The sequence below is a fragment of the Eutrema salsugineum genome, unplaced genomic scaffold (genome assembly GCF_000478725.1).
Source record: "Eutrema salsugineum unplaced genomic scaffold, Eutsalg1_0 scaffold_11, whole genome shotgun sequence".
NCBI lineage: Eukaryota > Viridiplantae > Streptophyta > Magnoliopsida > Brassicales > Brassicaceae > Eutrema > Eutrema salsugineum.
Window position 1 is genome coordinate 7447910 of NW_006256901.1, and position 22088 is coordinate 7469997.

At 40.0% G+C, this 22088-nt stretch overlaps 1 pseudogene; it reads right to left on the minus strand.

Annotated features, from left to right (window-relative positions):
* Positions 1-1035: 1035 nt before the first annotated feature.
* LOC112089803 overlaps positions 1036-22088 on the minus strand; it is a 36557-nt pseudogene continuing 15504 nt past the window's right edge.

A 22088-nucleotide genomic window follows, 5' to 3' on the forward strand; every position in this document is an offset into this window, starting at 1 on the left:
TCAAAGCTTGAAAGGAGAACGAAGAAAAAAAAAAGTTGATGGAGGCGCCTTGGGAGTCGTGCCCGAGAGAGAAAATAGGGCGACTATGTAATAACCTTTTCAGTCTGTATGGGTTAGATATTGAAAGGTTAGGAACCACAACTTCATTCATCAAGGCCTCATACCTTGTAGCAGAGGCTTTAACAATCAAGTCTGCGTTCTCTGTCTGGAACTTCTAGAGCAGAAGTAAACTCCTTCAATATTTATTCTGTTGCTCAAGCCCTTGCCTCCATTCTCAGCTTTGAGACCACTACAAAAGGAGATAAAACCTAAAAAAATTAAATGAATATCCAAATTGGTGGTCATTTTATTTCTATCTTTCCATACATATCCGGTTTTGTTCATTAATGACTCGATGATAATTTTTTTCACGAGTTTGTTTGCCTACTCCACCAAATACGGATACACCACCATGAGCCTTGGAAATGTTGTTAATCAATTTCATAATTAGTACTATTTTACCCACACCAGCCCCACTAAATAGTCTAATATTTCTCCCACTACGATAAGGGGCCAAAAGATCTGTTACTGTGATTCCTATGCAATGTATTTGTGCTTCTATAGCTTTTTTGTTTTGTTTTTAATTCTTGTAATTGTATTAGTTCAACATTAAGAAAAATATGTTTTCACTAAGATGATATAAAATCTAGTTTGAACCCCCTTAAGAAAAGTAATAAATTCCTCTATCATAGCAAGTAACAACGTAAGATTTGTTGTTGATTTAACAGTCAAAGTGTTTTTATCTCATACCTTGTAAAAACTATTTGTCGATCAAGAAAAAGAAATTGACATGAGTTTGAACTTTCCAATCAAATTTTATTGGAACCCATACAATCAACCAAACTGAAGATGAAGAACAAAGTCCAATGTAACTTAATTAACAAAAGACTCATTCAGAACCTACGTCAGAGTCTACATCATAGACACTGATTGATGGAATTGGCACCTTTAGAATTCTACATTCCATCAGAGATTGATGATTATTGCCAAACACGCCTATATCGGCGCGCCCATATCACCAGTCCGCTGGGATGTCTTACTAGTCTTTCTGGTTCCTAACTCAAACACAAGGATTGTTTGGTAGGCCATAGGTTCATCGAAGTAGACGAAATTCCCCTTCACACGCGGAACCTTCTTTGCTGAATAGCAAAGATTCCAATCAAACCCAAGAAACAAAGCTTGGTCCTCTATGTCAATAACCCGAACCCATCTCTTTTGGTCTTCTTCTTCAAACCTAAAAAATCTGAACCACGTATACATATGTTCACAACCATACACTTCTGGGTTAAATTGCTGCACCAGCAAGAGTTTGTCTCCTGAGACAACCAGTCTCTTGATGTGTGCGGGCCTAGGGTTGTGTTTTTACAAGTTCATTGGTCCTAAAAATTTTAAATTTATAAAATCACAGTGTCTACAAATATACAAATGTACGTTGTAGGACTTAGGGTATCGATCCTCAGGAAAGATGTTTAATCTGCAATCAACACCAAACTGGAAAAGTAAGCAAAATCATAAACTCATGGGGATTTGAGATTTTTGGTTAAGAATACTAAACTAAACCTAATCTAATATTTACGGGAAATAAAATGCAATGCAAATGAATTGTTAAAAGAATATCTCAAGGATGTCGACTCAAACTATAGACTCTAAACTCATAGGTGGCGATTTAGACTTCTCCGGTCTACTCTAATCGATGTCAAAACATTTCCAATTAGCCTCCAGGCGATTTATCTTCATCTGTTTCTGGGATCTGCATGGAACTAGAATAGACATGTGTATGATTAACCAACTCTAGCTATCTTAATCAACTAATCACTTAAATCTGACAATTAACTCTCGCTCTCATGCCAGAGATAAGATCATGCATTAACTATTGAATTCGTCTGCTCACATCTTCTCTACAAATAGCTCTCGACTCCTGTAGTGACTATGTTCTTCTGAAGCTAGGTATGGATGATCTGATACAGCACTCTCGTGGCTCTGATCGATCCTAGGCTTAGAGAATAGGTTATGAGTCTACTCTCATGCAATATGAACAACTTAGAAGAGATGATATCCAGAATACGGTTTAGAAACTTAGAAATCCTAATCGACATGTATACCTATTGAAAACTCTTCAAACAACTTGACTCTCTTGGAGAGATCTACATGATGCAAGGAATGATAAAAGACATGAAAGAATGCAAAACATGAAACAGAAAATGTATTTATAGGTCCTAAGGTCTTCCAGGTCTCATTTAGGGCTTCTCTGAAGAGGAATGGCGAAATGGGCTTTGATGTTGGGCCTTGTGGCTCGGATTTGGTCCACCGGGGGTGAAAGTCTTCCAAGGCAGGCAAAACACTTGTTTGCCGCGGGTGAGAGTCTTTCGGGGATGGTGAATTTGTTCAACTTGTTCTCCATGTATCTTTTGATTGAACCGTTGGATCTTCGTAATGTAAAGTGCTATGGAAAGCTGGTTGTCTCCTCTTGAATTTCTCCAAATTTGAGCTGGATCAGACGGTGAGAAAGTCTTCATTTGAGGCTGAACTTCTGACGGTCTGACTCTGAGTTAAAAATGTGGATTTCTTCCATTTTGCCATCTTTTTCCCTAAGTTTCCTAAAAATAGCCTTGAAACTATAAATATAGAGAAATCATAATAAAAGTTTCTAAAACTGATGAAAACCTTTGAAAAAGCATTTGAAATCAATGGTGAAAATGGGTACAAATACGGTGTTGTCAACTCTCCTAAACTAAGACTTTGTTTGTCCTCAAACAAAACAATATCCAATCTGAAAAAATATCATTCAACAGAAATGAGAGGGAACTCAAAAATATCAGCAACCACACCTCTAGACCTTAGTTATGGACAATGCATCAATCAGATCAAGTCTAGAAAATTCTCACCAAAATATAGACATCACTAATCCGTTAATCCGTCATGCAAAAATCCACACACTTTGAACTAACTTCCAGTCAACTAGCTCTTAACATTCATTAAAGGTTTCAGTGATTCTCATCAAAATGATATTAAACAAGGAATTCAAGGTTAGGTAACAAAAGGCTTTTTAGTGGTGAAGCTTGATGTGTTTAGTGTTACATTTTTCTGGAGAGACATGATATTATGCAAAACAGCAAGAGAGGATGGATCTGTTGATACTTCACAGTTTCCAGTCATATTCTCTTTGCTTCAAGATTTCTGATCTTCTTTCTTCAGGTTCTTCTTATAACTCCCCCAGACTTGGATTTTTGTCCAGGTTGTGAATCCATAACTCCTTAAGTGAATACCTATTGCCTTTGCTCAAATGATTTTAGCTTCTAAGACTCTTTAGGCTCTTCGTTTCCTTTCCTTTCTTTCTTTTTCTTTTTTTTGGTATTTTTTTTTTAGAAAAGGGAAACCGCCTTTTGACTTAGAGTCTTAGGGAGCATGAAAATTACCTTTAAGAATGAGCTTTTTGAGACATCATGAGGCTTGTTGAGGTTGCATGGTACACTTCCTTCCCGGTTTCATTCAGTCCTTCTTTTGAGTGAATGAAAACTATGTTGTTCCTCCCTCTCCGGCGGTTTTGCGCATATCTGTCACATAGACTTAAAAGAGAGTGCATGAGGTTTGAACATGAAGGTTTGGGTTAAGGGTAAGGTAGCAGCTAAAGATGAACTGGCCATCTAGGACAACAAAGAGTGGTAACAATAAGGTAAAGATGTCCTAGATGTATATCATGATGCTTTCTTAAAACCATTGATGAGTAAATTAGATGTCAAGATTATGTCCAAGTAAAATGAGATAATATATGATGTAGGAACCAGTGGTGACTTGTCCTTGCTTGGGTGGAAAGGTGGTGAATCTCTAGTTGGCTGTACGGCTCTCTCTAGATGACTCGATAGAAAGGGAGTGATTAAACGATGAGACCGGATAACAATGGATCGAGAGACGCCACACAGATGATGGAAGAGTCTGTGATAAGTCTTGTTCTTCAGCTTCAAAGGAATCACACCCAAGAAGAGGAAGAGAACTAGCTGCGGCTAGGGTTTTTGCTTTCAAAGAAAACTCGGTTATTTTATTGATAGGTTAAAAATTTACATGCTGAGAAGGAACCTTATATAATGGTTCGGCAGCGGGGTGGCTTCTCTTGGCCGAAAAATACAGAAAAGGAAACTACAAAGCTCATCGTTTAACTAAAGCAACAAAATGGAAAAATTCTAAAAACTAAGAAAAACGACTAAGGCAAAGAAAAGCTCCTGCAAAACAAACAATAAACTCGTGAAATATAATCCAATTGTAAAAACTTACATTGGTTCAATGAGTGGCATTTCCACTTGCTTGGAGATGACAAACGTAGTAGCGTCCTTGATGCCTTGTAAAACAGGTAAGAATGATATGGCTTGACGCTTGAGTTGAGAGTAGTCATTGCTCGGTGTCTCTTTGACTTTCTTGGCTGCTTGAAGGTCTTGGCTTGAACCGGCCGAGTCTTCCACGTCGTCTTGTTGGGTCTCAAGTGTGCTGAACTCGGTTAGAGGCTCCATTGGTGTCTCTCGGGTGATCTCCCCTTTGAGTAGCTTCTCTTTGAGTTCCTCGTGCTCTATAAGTGTGATCAGCCCTTCTATTGACTTGTTGAACTCCTCTCTTAGACTCTTAGTTCCTGACCTTGTCCTTGGTGCATGTCTCATGGTGGGTATGTTGATCGGCTCTTCATCAGCTAGTGTTAGGCTTGTCTCGATGACCTCATCATTCCCTCCCTCTAGAAAAGGTTCTGACCGCAGAACAGGATCTCCCACCGTAGCTCTCAACAAGGTGGAGAGTGTACGGTGTACTACCTCAGTCTGGCCGTCGGTTTGTGGATGACAGGTGGTGGAAAAGAGCAGCCTGGTCCCTAGCTTCTTCCACAACGTCTTCCAGAAATGACTGAGAAACTTAGTGTCTCGGTCAGAGACTATGGTCCTTGGAACTCCATGTAAACGCACCACTTCCTTGAAGAAGAGATCAGCGGTTTGTGTAGCATCGTTGGTCTTGTTACATGGGATGAAGTGGGCCATTTTGGAAAATCGGTCCACCACTACGAATATAGAGTCCTTATTGGATTTTTGGCAGCTCTAGAACAAAATCCATAGAGATATCTACCCATGGTAGGTTAGGGATAGGCAACGGTAAATAAAGACCATATGGGTGTGACCTGGACTTTGCCTTAAGGCAAGTGATGCACTTTGCACAAAACCTCTCCACATCTCGCTTCATATGTGGCCAGTGGAAGTGTTCCATCAGCACACTTAGAGTTTTGTCCCTCCCAAAGTGCCCCATGAGCCCTCCTCCGTGAGCTTCTCTGATTAGTAGTTCCCTCATAGAACCTTGCGGCACACACAACCTCTTGGCTTTGAATAAAAATCCGTCGTGTTGATAAAATGAGCCATAAGCCGCCTTGTTGGTCTCTTGGAAGGCTTCCTGAAAGTCTGTGTCATTCTCATAAAGTGATTTAATATGTTCAAAACCCAATACCTTGGCCTCCATCGTAGATATGAGAGCATGCCTTCTTGACAAAGCATCGGCTACTATGTTCTCTTGGCCCTTCTTGTACTTGATAATGTAAGGGAAGGTCTCGATGAACTCTAGCCATCTAGCATGCCACTTATTAAGTGTAGTTTGTCCTCTCAAATGCTTGAGGGTCTCATGATCTGTATGAATAACAAACTCTTTGGATAACAAATAATGCTGCCAAGTTTCAAGGGACCTTACTAGTGCATACAACTCTTTGTCGTAGGTGGGGTAATTGAGTGATGCCCCACTTAGTTTCTCACTGAAGTAAGCCACGGGCCTGCCTCCTTGGGTTAACACAGCCCCTATACCTGTACCAGACGCATCACACTCAATTTCAAAGGTCAGCTCAAAGTTTGGAAGTACCAAAACAGGCACATGTGTTAAGCTATCCTTTAGCTCAAAGTTCCTGTGCTTGCCCCCACTTGAACTCCACGTTTTTCTTGATCACCGATGTTAGTGGTGCTGCCAAGGTGCTGAAATCCTTGACAAATCGGCGGTAAAAGCTTGCGAGACCATGAAAACTCCTCACATGGCCGATGGTGGTTGGCGTGGGCCAATCTTGAATAGCTTTGATCTTCTCTTCGTCAACTTTAAGACCCTGTGAGCTAACAACAAAGCCTAAAAATACTACTTGATCAGTGCAAAAGGTGCATTTCTTAATGTTGGCGTATAAGTTCTCTGACCGAAGTGTCTCTAGAACTTGTGAAAGTTGCTCCAGGTGATCTGCAAGACAAGTGCTGTAAATTAGTATATCGTCAAAGTACACTACTACAAACTTACAGATGTAGGCTCTTAGAACGTGATTCATGAGCCTCATGAAGGTGCTCGGTGCGTTGGTGAGTCCAAATGGCATCACTAGCCACTCGTACAAGCCCCTCTTTGTCTTGAACGCCGTCTTCCACTCATCTCCTTCCTTCATTCGCATTTGATGGTATCCACTTCTCAAATCGATCTTAGAGAAGATGGTGGCACCGTTAAGCTCGTCTAGCATGTCATCAAGTCGAGGTATGGGATGCCTGTATTTGATGGTGATGTTGTTGATGGCTCTACAATCAACAGACATCCTCCATGCACCATCTTTCTTGGGCACTAGTAAGACAGGGACAGCACACGGGCTTAGGCTCTCGCGTATATAGCCTTTTGACATTAGGTCTTGTACTTGCTTCTCTAATTCTTTGGCCTCCTCGGGATTAACTCGGTAAGCGGCTCGGTTTGCCAATGGTGCTCCAGGGATCAGGTCAATCTGATGCTATATTCCTCTAATGGGAGGTAAGCCTGGTGGAATCTCCTCCGGGAACACATCAGAATAGCGGTCCAACAGCTCCTTGACAGTTGGAGGGATCTCTTGTTGTTCCTGACCTGAAAATAAACCTTCCTTGAAGATCATTAGTAGCACCTGGTCTCGTGATTCAAGAGACTTAAGCACAACCGTAGGGGTAACATAAAGGTTGGTCTTACTTACCTCTGAGCCTCGAGACATGGCCTTGTGCATGTCATGCACTTCTTGCGGAGTGAGTGGTGCTAGGTTATGCTTCTTGTTGTTGTGAGTAAAGGTATAGTAGTTTGTGCGCCCATTGTGTAGAGTTTCCTTGTCAAATTGCCACGGCCTCCCTAGGAGCAAGTGCCCGGCTTGCATGGGGACCACATCACACACCACTTGGTCCGTATACTTACCAATGCTAAAGGGTACAGTTACTTGCTCAGCAATCTTGAGCTCGGTTTCATCATTCAACCACTTGAGCTTGTAGGGTCCGGGATGCTTAGTCTTGGTGAGCCCTAGCTTATCTACAAGATACTTGCTAGCTACGTTAGTGCAAGAACCCCCGTCAATGATCAAGCTACATACCTTGGCATTTATAGTGCACCGAGAGTGAAATATGTTCTCTCTCTGAATAGTTTCTGGCTCAAAGAGTGCACTAAGTGCTCGCCTCACTACTAAGAGCTCTCCTTGGTCAGGATAGTCGACTATATCCTCATCAGTGTCCTCAGCTTCCTCTCCTTCGTCTTGTGATTCATACTCGCCATTAGATTTGAGGATCATTACTCTTTGGTTTGGGCACTCCCTCGCATAGTGTCCTTTGCCCTGGCATTTGAAATAAGTGATATCTCTAGCTCGTTGTGTGGAAGCTTTACTTACCTCGGGTCTATTGGCTTTGGAAGTATCAGGAGTGGACTTGTGGATCCGGTTATCCACTTCAACTGCCTTGCCCTTATCAAGAGCTCGTTGAGGTTGTGGCGTCCAGGTGGTTTTGCTCCGGTTTGTGGAAGTGTTCTTCCTCTTAATGTGTTGCTCAGCTTGCACGGCATGATGTAACACGTCCTCCAAGTCATGGTAAGTCTGCCTCTCGACCTTTCTAGCAATCCGATCATTAAGACCATCAATGAATTGGGGCATCAGGGTCTCAGCTGAATCCTCTACTTCAAGTCGGTTCTTAAGAGTCTCAAACTCTTCGAAATACTCCTCCAGGGTCTTGCTTCCTTGAGTGAGCTTGCGAAATTTCTTCTGCAAGTCTCGGTGGTAGTAGGCGGGGACATATCTCTTTTTGAGGCTGAATCTCTTGTCCTCCCAATTATTGACCTGCCCATGCCTATGTCTTCTTCTTTCGGAAACATCTCGATCCCACCACGCCAAGGCATTGTCAGTTAGTTGTGCAGCCGCTAAGGATACCTTTCTAGCCTCCGAGTATTGGTAATAATCGAAGATGTATTCCATCCTTCTTTCCCAATCAAGGTACGCATCAGGGTTCACCTTGCCGGCAAATGTTGGTGCGGTGAGCTTGAGGTCTTTGCCATTTTCTTGGCCTCGGCCTCGTTGGTGTTGTCCTCGGGGTTGGTTTTGGTTCGGTGGATCACCATCGTCAAGATCCTCCATGACCTCATCTTCGTCCTGGTTGCCTCTCCGCGCGTTTACACCTCTGATAGGTCCTCTTGGGGCCGGTGGTGGTTGCTCAATCCGTGTCATTCGCTCCCCTAAGGTTGCGAGTTGAGCTTGGATGTTAGCAAGCATCTGAGCCATGTTAACCTCTCCTTGTTCTCCCATATCGTCCCTGCGTGCAACAAAAACAACAAAAGATCAAGTGCAATTGGTGCGGTATGAAAGTTTCGGCTACTAGACTGCGAATAACAAATCTTATAAGTATGATGACTCTTTTTTTTTTTTTTTGATGCAATGACAATACTATAGGATATGAGGATAAGAATATAAACTTGAAACAAACGGTACTATTTTTTTATATTTTCTAGAGAACCCTAACAAGATGCGATGACTTAAACAAACGAATCTAAATTTTTTTTTTTTTGATTTTCTTCAAGAATGAAACGAGACTAGAAGGTAACAAGGGAATAGATTCACCTGACACGAACCTGGCTCTGATACCAGATGATGTAGGAACAAGTGGTGACTTGTCCTTGCTTGGGTGGAAAGGTGGTGAATCTCTAGTTGGCCGTACGGCTCTCTCTAGATGACTCGATAGAAAGGGAGTGATTAAACGATGAGACCGGATAACAATGGATCGAGAGACGCCACACAGATGATGGAAGAGTCTGTGATAAGTCTTGTTCTTTAGCTTCAAAGGAATCACACCCAAGAAGAGGAAGAGAACTAGCTGCGGCTAGGGTTTTTGCTTTCAAAGAAAACTCGGTTATTTTATTGATAGGTTAAAAATTTACATGCTGAGAAGGAACCTTATATAATGGTTCGGCAGCGGGGTGGCTTCTCTTGGCCGAAAAATACAGAAAAGGAAACAACAAAGCTCATCGTTTAACTAAAGCAACAAAATGGAAAAATTCTAAAAACTAAGAAAAACGACTAAGGCAAAGAAAAGCTCCTGCAAAACAAACAATAAACTCGTGAAATATAATCCAATTGTAAACACTTACATTGGTTCGATGAGTGGCATTTCCACTTGCTTGGAGATGACAAACGTAGTAGCATCCTTGATGCCTTGTAAAACAGGTAAGAATGATATGGCTTGACGCTTGAGTTGAGAGTAGTCATTGCTCGGTGTCTCTTTGACTTTCTTGGCTTCTTGAAGGTCTTGGCTTGAACCGGCCGAGTCTTCCACGTCGTCTTGTTGGGTCTCAAGTGTGCTGAACTCGGTTAGAGGCTCCATTGGTGTCTCTCGGGTGATCTCCCCTTTGAGTAGCTTCTCTTTGAGTTCCTCGTGCTCTATCAGTGTGATCAGCCCTTCTATTGACTTGTTGAACTCCTCTCTTAGACTCTTAGTTCCTGACCTTGTCCTTGGTGCATGTCTCATGGTGGGTATGTTGATCGGCTCTTCATCAGCTAGTGTTAGGCTTGTCTCGATGACCTCATCAATATATCATGTCAGAAAAGATCTCCATGAATAGAAGTCCTCTGGTGGGATTTCGTAGTGCAAGTACTCTAGCTACCGCCTAATCTAGTATTAAACCTTGAAAAGAGCTTTTTATGAGCTGATGGTGTAGAAGTGAACAGGTTGGTTATCATCATTGATTTTGTCATTATTCACTCAAAATGTATTTGACCTTTGAAAACACTTTTTGAAATTCAAAAGACATTTGAAAAGTCTTGAGAAACCGAAAAAATGAAAAATTTCACTACAAGAAATATGTACATTCATAGCATACGAATAACGCTATGAAAGTACTTTCATAGAGTTTTCATAAACGCTGTATCTGCCGGAGCTATAATAGAGTACACCCCTTAATATAGCGTTTATGGAAAGTGTTATTATATTCATATATATAATAGCATTGTTATGATGTTATTACAAATGATACGGTAGCACAAATTAGACGCTGTATTATTAAATGTTGTAGCTTTATTTTTGTGTTATTGACACCTTTATAGTAGCGTGGTTTTATAGCTACATTCTAGTTTACTATAAGAGAAATTCATTGCTGTTGTTAGTTGAGTCGTAGCATTATATTTTAGCTCCAACATCATATACTGTAGCTATTTTTTCACGCTGTATTGTTTAGTGTTGGAGCTGTTCTTACGTGCTATTGAATTTGGCGATGTAGGTTTTTTTTAACCAAATACGATATATCCAAAACCTTAAGAAATGCACTTACTAAATATCAAAACCTGGTAAACAAAAATTGAAATGCATCTGCTTTTCCATATAGAAGAACTGAGTACTGGTTAATGTTTCAGCAACATACAAGCATTTCCAACAAAGAAAACCATAAACACATATCAGGTTATGTCTTCAACGAAACCATCCTTAAGTTCAGAGAAGATAAAAACTAAAGTATCAGATGACTACTGCATTTAGACGAGTACCACTTTATCCTCTGGCCAAGCAATAGCTGTTCCTATTGCATCTTCCATGCATTCGATCTCAGACGAAGGCCTCCATACGCAAGCATCTTTAACTTTGACAACATCAATCCACACCTTAACTGCATTTGGAACCAAGGGAACAAAATGTACTGTTTGAAGTGGATCGTTTGTGGACCAACATCCTTCAGCAATCACTCGCTTCTTTCCAGTAATAGCCATCACCAAGCACTTCTTATTTTCATTCCCCGTTTCCATTTGGTTGGATTCCTGTAGCGAAGACATTTTGAATATATAGCTATACACGAAATCAACAAATCCAAACAAACCAAACAAATGAAAGTTTAGTAAGAAAACCTACCTGAGTTATAGGAGTAGAACTTTCTGACATTGCTTTCATTGGTTTTTTTATTGGAGCTGGTGGAGTTGATTCAGAGTTAGCAATAGGAGAATTCATTTCAGGACTTGCCTCAAAGATTACTATATTAGCAGGCCAGGCGACAAAGGTGTTGACTGAATCCTCCATATCTAAGAACTCAGTCGTTGGCCTCCAGAGGAAGGTATTTGGGCATAAAACCACATCGACGAATACCTTCACTGCATTAGGTCCGAGAGGTAGTCCGTTGACTAATGCTTTTGGCTCTCGAGAATGCCAACGACCCTCTGCAACAACTTCCTCGTTAGTTCTAGCCCAGTCAAGCAGCTTGCAGAAGTTCCGAGAGCTAGTATTAAGACTCTGTGAAGCAGTAAACAAATGAAACCATTGTCAAGCATTGCACAGTTTTACTTTTACTATAAATTCAACTATAATATTCCGTACTGAAAGAATATTTACCAGAGGCGTAATGTCTTCTGGTTCACATCCGCTGCTAAAGGGAACCACAAAATTTTGAGGCCATGCAATCATCTCTCCAACTGCTTGCTCCATATTAAAGACGTTGCGAGCAGGTCTCCAAAGATAAGCTTCTGGCTTAATCGCTGTTTCCACCAAAACTTTGTACGAGTTTGGGCCTAAGGGTTTACTGTTGACAAATTCCTCAGGCTCTTCAGACAAAATACGTCCTTCACCAACTTTTTCATCCGTTCCAGCCCAGTCGAATAACAGACACTTCATTTGTAATTTCATGTTGACACTCTGCAAACGTTAATGGTGAATTGTAAAAACAGATGTAAACATATGACATATATTTTAAATGCTAAATAAGACAAAACAAGAGTTTACTCTTGGCGCAGAATTCTCTCCGACTTCAGCTTCTTGTTTCTGAAAAATGTAATTTGAAATAACAACCTAAGTTAATATAATAACAATGTAAAATTCAGAGTTACTATCACCAGACATGAAATACTCGCTTACCTGGTTCTGTATTTTTGACAGTGCTTCCTCTAAACTTGCTGTCTTAGTTGGTCTCGTTTCATATCATCCATAAACTTGCTTTTCAACTGGAAGCATGCTAACTTGGTTTGACTCATCCCTCTACCCATCGCTCTCAAACGGCCGGGATTATCAGGCCCAAGTAGCTGAGAAAGGAGATCTTCTTTGGGATTTGTGGACGTCGAAGAGGGAGAAACCGTTTCAACAAGTTCAGCTGCCTTTTTCTGTACACACACTTTCGACATCAGCCAAGATACGCCAGTATTCATCTACTTTTAAAAATAAACCAACTAGTTATTGTTAACTACTTACGATCTTCTCGGCTGCATTTGTATTGACTGCAGTGCCATCCTTCTTTGTTCGAGACTTAACCCATACCTGTAGTCTAGTTACTTCAGACGGTTCAGAGCTCTCTTTTTTCTGAAAATAGGTGGCAATGTTAGTTATTTGCATATAGTTGCATCAGTATTACACATACGGAATATTACCATCTCTTCAGCCAGTCTGACCATCCCCTTTCGACTGCAAGTATGAGGAATCTGGTTTCGCCTTCTTTCTTTATATGTGTCACTTAGTTCCTGAAAACGAAAATTCAGTTATCTGTATATGGAAGTAAAGTGAGGGCTACGTGATTACCTCAAATGCTGCACTAGTTTTAGCCTTCACAAATTTGCGCCATTCTGCCGGTGGAATATTCTTTGGGCGAAGCTTCAATCTTTCTGCGTTATTCTTACAACTCTTGATCTGGCTGACTAGCCTCGACTTTGAGGCCCTCCATATACAACCCATTTGCTTGATGACAGCCATCTTGTGATACTCCTCATCTAATTCGAACCTTGCCTACAATAAATTCCAAATCAAACAATAAAAAACAAGTCCATAATACTTACCTTATTCTAAATTAAAATGGGTCTACCTGTACAGATTTCCATAGAACTGTTCTATGTTCTTCACCAATCTTCCTCCAATCTTCAATAATGACAGGGACGTGTTCACGCACCAAGGGCCCAAGGTAAGATGACAGCTTAACCGATCCTTATCCATATGATTCTCCCATGCTATTGAATTCAACCTTTATGCGACTGTTAGGATCTCTTGCGATGTCTTTCATCCTTGTTGGACCTCTAGATCGCTTAGGCTTGTTTGGAGCTGTAGTCCCTTCTGATTCAGGCGCCGGCGTTTCATCATTCATGAATGCATGTTCATTGAATGCATCCTCATCAACATTCGGTAATCCATCATTCAGATCTGGTTCCTGAGAGCACACTCTATGTTCTGGACTCTGCGTCTCATCATTAATCTGCGTCTGCACAGCCTCGTTCATGACTTCATCAGGTTGATCATTTCCGGCTGCATTGTCTTCTCCTCCATCATGCATACTTTCCGGATATACTGTCCCAATAAATTCTGGCTCCTCAGATAAATTCTTCCTTTTTCTATTCTTTCCCTTTGGTCGACCCATACTTTATCACCTGAAACACTCAATACAACCCATCAGTGAAAAATTCAGACCACCATATTCCATATAGTCAAGCATAGACACTAAACCGAAAGCAACGACTCTAACTACGCAATAGGTAATACGTATATGTCCTAAACGTATATTCCTTCACAATCAACCCTTGCAGGTTGGTCTTCAGCGTCAACATCTTCTACGTTCATGTCAACACTCAATGGTAATGGCCCAGCATCTGCCTCATCACTGTCTGCCTCAGTGTATCTGCTTGAAGGGCCTCTCATAACCACATACCAATTTGAAGACTCGTCCTCTCTGGAATAGAATATTTGCTTAGCTTTAGATGCCAGAATGAATGGATCCCTTGCGAAAGAGACTTGACTTTGGTTCAAGTTGACCAACGTAAAACCTTCGTCCACCTTCACACCGTTGCCTCTGACCGCCCATTGACATCGGAATAGAGGTATGTAGAATACGTTGTAGTCTAATAAGATAATGTCCACCACTCTGCCATAATAAGAAACCAAATCCACGATTTGGGAAGTGTCTCTTGCACTGGCTCGACACATTGCAGTTGCTTCATAATATACTCCACTGTTTTGCGTTTGTCTCTGAACTAATGTTGTGTGAAACCGCAGACCATTAACAACGTAACCAGTGTATGATCTAGCCATATTACGTGGACCATATGAAATCCACTTAAGTGTGTCATCATGTTGCGTAGAGTCAAGTGGTTGAAAAAAAATAATGTAGTAAGTAAATCAACAATACGTTTAAAATGTACCTTGTATTAATACGGAACTGAAACAGCTTACTTACACTTTTTTTAAGCCACTCTGAAAAGTTTTTAGTGTGAGTACTCCATAGGAAAGTAGCATCTTGTCTACACCGTGGGTTTGTGTCTTGCAGGTATTGCAGATGCATGCTTACAAAGTGACATTAGACAACAATGAAATATATTAGTATCAAGACTGAATTCCGAATATGAATGCAGCATAATAAAGAAATTAGAGCTTACTCTACATAAGGATCTACCAGTGCGGTATTCTGAATGACAGCTAGGTGTGCTGTTTTCTTTTCCACTTCAGAAAGTGTGATAGACCTCCCAGCAGAAATAGGTCGCCCTTCGAGTATAGAAGTGCTTTCGTATTCAGTATTTCGTTCTTGTCTACCTTCGACACTTGTGGTCTTCCTCAAGAAATCTCTGCAGAACTGCATACATTCCTCTGCTAGATATGATTCAGCAATACATCCTTCCGGTCTTGCAGGATTCCTGACGTAGTCTTTCAACAGTTTCATGTGTCTGGTAGGAATTAAGAAGACAAGAATAACGATAATGGAAGATGAAATATGCGGCAAGCAAACTTATCAAAAAACTTGTATAGACAACTTACCTCTCGAAAGGATACATCCATCGAAAGTGCACAGGTCCACCTAATCTAGCTTCCCTCCCAAGATGTATACACAAGTGAACCATTATATCAAAGAAACTAGGTGGGAAAAATCTCTCAAACATACAAATAGTCTCAACGATTTCGTTTTCCATTCCTGATATTTTCTCCCTATCAACAACACGTTGACATAGATTGTTGAAGAATGCACATAATCGTGTAATGGCTTCTAGGCCCTTTCGGTAAAAGACCTCTAAGTGCAACTGGTAAAAGTTGTTGCATGAGCACATGGTAATCGTGTGACTTCAATCCCATTGTCTTAGACTCTTCTAATGATACGCACCTGGATATATTGGAGCAATAACCATCCGGTCCTTTGAACTCATGTAGACGCTTGCAGAATAGTCTCTTCTCTTCCTTTGACAAAGTCCACGGTGCTGCAGGTAAGTAAGTTCGTTTGCCTCTGGCTTTAGGATGCAACTCTTTCCTAATACCAAGGACTTGTAGATCTTTACGAGCATTAAGACCGTCTTTTGAATTTCCACAATGCAGCAAGGTGGAAATGATGTTCGCTGCAACATTTCTTTCTACGTGCATAACGTCTAAGTTATGTCTGACCGGGAGTTCCTATGGATTGCATTTAGACATGTTAACTGAAAGTCTTTAAATTATCTATAGTGTATTTAACAAATATAAATGAAGTTGTAAAATGATAACATACCTCCCAGTAAGGAAGATTGAAAAAGATAGATCGTTTCTTCCATCTAGATAATTCTTCTTCATCTACTTCCTCTTCCTCCTCTGATTCGGATTCTTCGTCTTCACTATCAGCTAATGACTCCGCAGGAATAACCCTTTTTCTTTTCCTTCCAGCTTGTCTAACATTTCCAAACTCTTTTTTGTAATTCTTCAGCAACACAGATATGTTATGACCCGTTAGAATCCTACCCTTCCTTCCATATTCAACTTTTCCATCGAACCATGCCTTCTTCCCACGGTAACTATGCGTGGGTGATAATCCCTTTCTATGACGCATGTAAACATGCTTCCTGCTATTAGGTAACCATAAACTATCAGTATGCTTTCCACATAATGGACATCCCATCTTACCTTTTACTCTGCAGCCAGCCAGATTTCCATATGCAGGTAGGTCACTAATAGTCCACAATAGCATTGCCTTCATTGTGAATGTGGTTTTACTGAATGCATCATACGTTTGCTCTCCAATGTCCCACAATCGTTGGAGGTCATCGATTAGTGGTTCCAAGTACACATCTATACTGTTGCCAGGTTGATACGGTCCAGGAATCAACAAGGAAAGCATGATATTCTCCTTCTTCATACACAAGTTTGGAGCCATATTATAATTCACCAACAATACAGGCCAACAAGAATACCTTGTATTTTTCATGCTGAATGGATTGAAACCGTCGGTAGATAGACCTAGCCGAATGTTCCTTGATTCTGCGGCAAACAACGGGTACTTGGAATTCATCTGGTCCCATGTTACGGAGTCTACGGGATGACGCAGCTTTCCATCATTACTTTTGTTAGTAAAATGCCACCGTAGCTCCTTAGCAGTTTGCTCTGACCTAAACATCCTCTTCAGCCTCGGAATGATGGGAAAGTACCTCAAAACTTTCTGAGGGACACCTTTTTTTAAGTTCACCGGTTTGGAAGTTAGTCTTCCATCTTGACGTCTTGCACTTGGGACAGTTGTCTAACTTCTTCAACCCCTTTCTGAAAAGACAACAATCATTAACACAGGCATGGATCTTCTTGTATCCCATATGGAAAGACTTGAGGAACTTCTTCACGTCATACAACGAGGTGTGAAGCACATTATCCTCCGGCAACATACTCGGCAGTGTCTCTAACAGCTCTTTGAAGCTCTTTTCCGACCACCCATTCTGAGTCTTCAGCCTAAACAACTATACAATTGCTGATAGCTTGCTATGGCTGGCATAACTTGGATACAATGGCGTTTCGGCATCAGCAAGTTTAGCTAGAAACTCGTCTTCTCTCTTGTCTAAACCTTCAGCAACATCGCATAAGTCCGTCTTGTTAGCTAACTCTTCATCCAAGTATTCGGCAGCTTGATACAACCCTACAATCTCCTCGTTCCACTCTCTTATCACTTTCCTTGCTTCGTCAGACCCACAGTTTATCTTCCCCATGATGATACCAATCAGTCCTTAGCTTGTACGTCTCATCCATTCCTCTTGTGACCAAGTGATCCACTACATCATTTTTAGAATGACGGTCTACGTTTCGACAATCAATGCACGGGCATATAACCAAATCACAATCTCCTAAGGCAGAGGCAACTGAGTTCACAAAATTCCTAGCACCAATCTCATATGCAGGATCCGCTCTTCAACATATGCATGTCGATGAATAAAAAAAGTCAAAACTATACAGGTAAACTATATAGAAGCACATCTACCCTGAACACATGTTTATTAAGTGATACCTGCATAGGTGAACCCATGCCTTGTCCACCATTGTATACTCCAACCTTAATAACAATTGTTAGCTAAACGACTCAACCCTAAACAAACACCCTAAAAGTACTCCGGAAGACAAAGTAGAGTTCAATATAAATGAGTTTCGTATCAATTCTGTGTAAACCCTAAACCGATTAACGAGTTACATTTACCTTGATTATCGATGAAATCAGACACGATTGAGCTTTGTTCGCCTATGTATTTGATGTCTTCTCGCTGTCTTTTAGTTTCTCTTCAGCTTCGAAACCTCAAGAGGGAAGAAATGAGAATGAAAGTGTAGTAAGTAAAACAAGTATAAGAATTAAATGAATCGAATGATGGAATTACATTTAGGGTTTATGAAGAGTGAAATTGGAGTTACCTTTGCATGTGCGTCGTCTAGTTTCCGCTGAACTTGACAAACAACTCTGCCTCAATCGCCGAAAATTTCCTGCTAAACCCAGAAATCTCCAAAATCGAGAGCTTAACTCCAACAGGAATCAAGATGACCTGATCTAAACCCGAAATCGACACTGGTGAAAGAGATTTCCGACGATGAGGGTTTCAGAGACGTCAGATTGTTAATCGGCTTGATGAATTTGAGATCACTCTCTTCTCTTGTAAACCCTAGAACTTTCTATTTTTTGCTCACCCGAGAAAATGGTTTTTTTTTTTAGTCGACAGAATGTTGTTATGTTTTGTCTATAACATGAAATTTTTACTAAGTGTTGGCGGGCATAAGTGTTTTATGCGAGCCAAAGCCTTTTTTTTGTTCCCGCTCACATTATTTACTCTTTAGCATTTTTTAAGTGCTATATTAGAGTACCCTATTCCGAAAATGACATTTAATAGCCGTTACAAATATTACGCTATTAAAATGTGCTATCAATAAGCATATTTCTTGTAGTGTTTTAAAGAAAATGCAGAATGCAGGGCTCATGCAAGAAAATGTGGTTAGAAAAAGATGAAATCCTCCCCCATACTTAAATCATGCTGCCTCCAGTGTGAAATAAAATCAGGCAAGGATGAGAAACAGAGTATGTGAAAATTTAAAAGATGAAGGAAAAGAAAACTTACCTGGTATTGGTGATGGATTGTGAGGTGGTCATGGAGGTGGTAGGATAGTGAATGATGGATGGTGGTTGATATGGAGTGGTGCTTGATCAAACTTGGATCTCAGGAATCCAAATCAGTCCCAATTTGATCAAGGTGGAGGTGGAAGTGGCCAACGGTGGCTGGACTGGTGCTGGTCGCGTGTCAAGGTGACGCGGCCGCGGTGGAACGCTTGCTGGCCGTGGCTGAACCTCATTTGGCCACAGTCGAACACTTGCTGGCCGCGGCTGAACCTCCTTTGGTCACGGTCAGCTCCCTTTCTTCTTCTTCTTCTTTTGTTTTTTTGAAACATACTAAGGCCTGTCTAAGATAAGAAAAACAAAACTTAAATAGAAAAAGAAAGTTAAACAAAAACAAATAAGTACCTAAATGGGTTGCCTCCCATCAAGCACTTTGGTTTATAGTCCTTAGCTAGACTTTGCAAAGAAAAAGACTTAGTTCAAATAAGATCTTGCCCTAAGACAAGTCTTTTTCATAATCTTCTTGTTCTCTCTTGCAGGTTCTTCATCACTCTAGAGTTCTTCTGGTTCAAATACCTGGGCTTTATGCTTTTCTCCTTTCCTCTTAAGTGGTGTAGCTTCATAGAAGATATCTTTGTCGATGTTGGCAAAACAAACTCTCTGGTTGGGCCAATCCATGATGGCTCCAGCAGTTGCTAAGAAAAGCCATTCAAGGATAACTGGATATGAGTCATCTTTGGTCTTTACAATGTATAGATCGACAGGTGCTATGCAATCTCCAATCCTTAGAGGAATGTCTCGGACTATCCCTCTTGGAGTTGCACTTGAATCATCTGCTAAGCTAATCTTTGTCCTGGTACTTGAAATGTGCTTAATGCCAAGTCTCAAAGTAGTTCTTTGGACATCATATTAATGCAAGATCCAGAATCACAAAGAATATTAAGGAATCTTTCACCTCTAATTTCACAAGAGATAAGAAATTGACATTTGTCTTGAACTTTGTGCAGAGTTCGAACTGGTCTATCTTCTTGGGCGTGTGTGAACAAGTCTTTCATCTCTTGGATAGACTCTTCGCTATCACAGAAGAAGTGGCCGATCATGTAGTCTCTACATTATGTGATCATGGGCAGCAAAGAACTTGAAGAAGAAGTGATGTTTGTACCGTTAGAAATTGAGAAGGGTCAATGCTTCAAAACTCACTTTACAGGCTGATTTATCAAGATCTGGGCAAGAAGAGCATGAAGAAATCCATCTATGATGTTAGCTATCAAGCCCAGCCCATTTTGAGCCTGTTAGAAGTCCAAGAAGAGCCCAAAATAATCACTTAATTTTCTGGTCCGAATAAGTGACGAAAATTGAAGAGGAAGATTTATTTGGAGGCTTTATTTTTCTCTACATGCATGACTTGTATTAAATGTATCATTTCCCTAGGTTATGTGCATGTAGAGTAGCATTTATTTGTTTAGCTTTCCTTTCAAATTTCTATTTTCTATTTAAACTCATGTAATCTCATTTGAGAGAATAAGTTTTAATCAATATTTTTGGAAACATTTGAGATTTATTCTCTTCTTTTGATCATGGTGTGTAATATCCATGGTCACAACCGATCTGTCTTGGTGTGTCATATCCAAGGGATCACCCGGTAAATCAGGAGTCTTCCGCATCTTCTGTGTGACCATTCGCTCCACATCCTTTGATCATTGAGACTTCACGGTTTCTTTGATGCAAAGCTTATCTTCTACCACCTTCTGAGTGCTGATCTTTGGGAAAGATCTTATCATTTGGTATCAGAGCACACTCTAAAGTTTGGTATCTATTTCTATTTCATCTTCTCATCTCTTCATTTTATTCTTTTCATTTTCTCATCTTTTCATCTTTTCTCCCTTCATCTTTTTTTTTCCATTTTATTTTATTTCTGTATTTTATTATTTATTTTCGTCACAAAAAAAGAAAAAAATGAAAAAAGAGTATAAAAAAGAGAGAAAAAATGAAAAAAAAAAACAAAAAAAAACAAAGAGAGAGAAAAGAATGTGTTTCATTGTGAGATCTGGATTTGATGACAAATCTTTTTGAAGAGGGAGAGGATGATGTGATCATGGGCAGCAAAGAACTTGAAGAAGAAGTGATGTTTGTACTGTTGGAGATTGAGAAGTGTCAATGCTTCAAAACTCACTTTACAGGCTGATTTATCAAGATCTGGGCAAGAAGAGCATGAAGGAATCCATCTATGATGTTAGCTATCAAGCCCAGCCCATTTTGAGCCTGTTAGAAGTCCAAGAAGAGCCCAAAATAATCACTTAATTTTCTGGCCCAAATAAGTGATGAAAATTGAAGAGGAAGATTTATTTGGAGGCTTTATTTTTCTCTACATGCATGACTTGTATTAAATGTATCATTTCCCTAAGTTATGTGCATGTAGAGTAGCATTTATTTGTTTAGCTTTCTTTTCAAGTTTCTAGTTTCAATTTAAACTCATGTAATCTCATTTGAGAGAATAAGTTTTAATCAATATTTTTGGAAACCTTTGAGATTTATTCCCATCTTTTGATCATGGTGTGTAATATTTATTGATCAGATCATGGTGTGTAATATCCATGGTCACAACCGATCTGTCTTGGTGTGTCATATCCAAGGGATCACCCGGTAAATCAGGAGTCTTCCGCAGCTTCTGTGTGACCATTCGCTCCACATCCTTTGATCATTGAGACTTCACGGTTTCTTTGATGTAAAGCTTATCTTCTACCAACTTCTGAGTGACGATCTTTGGGAAAGATCTTATCATTTGGTATCAGAGCACACTCTAAAGTTTGGTATCTATTTCTATTTCATCTTCTCATCTCTTCATTTTGTTCTTTTCATTTTCTCATATTTTCATCTTCTTTCTTTCGTCTTTTATCCCATCATCCTTTTTTTTCATTTTATTTTATTTCTGTATTTTATTATTTATTTTCGTCACAAAAAAGAAAAAAAAGAGTAAAAAAAGGGAGAGAAAAAATGAAAAAAAAAAACAAAAAAAGACAAAAAAAATAGGGAAAAGAATGTGTTTCATTGTGAGATCTGGATTTGAGGACAAATCCTTTTGAAGAGGGAGAGGATGATGTGATCATGGGCAGCAAAGAACTTGAAGAAGAAGTGATGTTTGTACTGTTGGAAATTGAGAAGTGTCAATGCTTCAAAACTCACTTTACATGCTGATTTATTAAGATCTGGGCAAGAAGAGCATGAAGGAATCCATCTATGATGTTAGCTATCAAGCCCAGCCCATTTTGAGCCTATTAGAAGTCCAAGAAAAGCCCAAAATAATCACTTAATTTTCTGGCCCAAATAAATGACGAAAATTGAAGAGGAAGATTTATTTGGAGGCTTTATTTTTCTCTACATGCATGACTTGTATTAAATGATTCATTTCCCTAGGTTATGTGCATGTAGAGTAGAATTTATTTGTTTAGCTTTCTTTTCAAGTTTCTATTTTCTATTTAAACTCATGTAATCTCATTTGA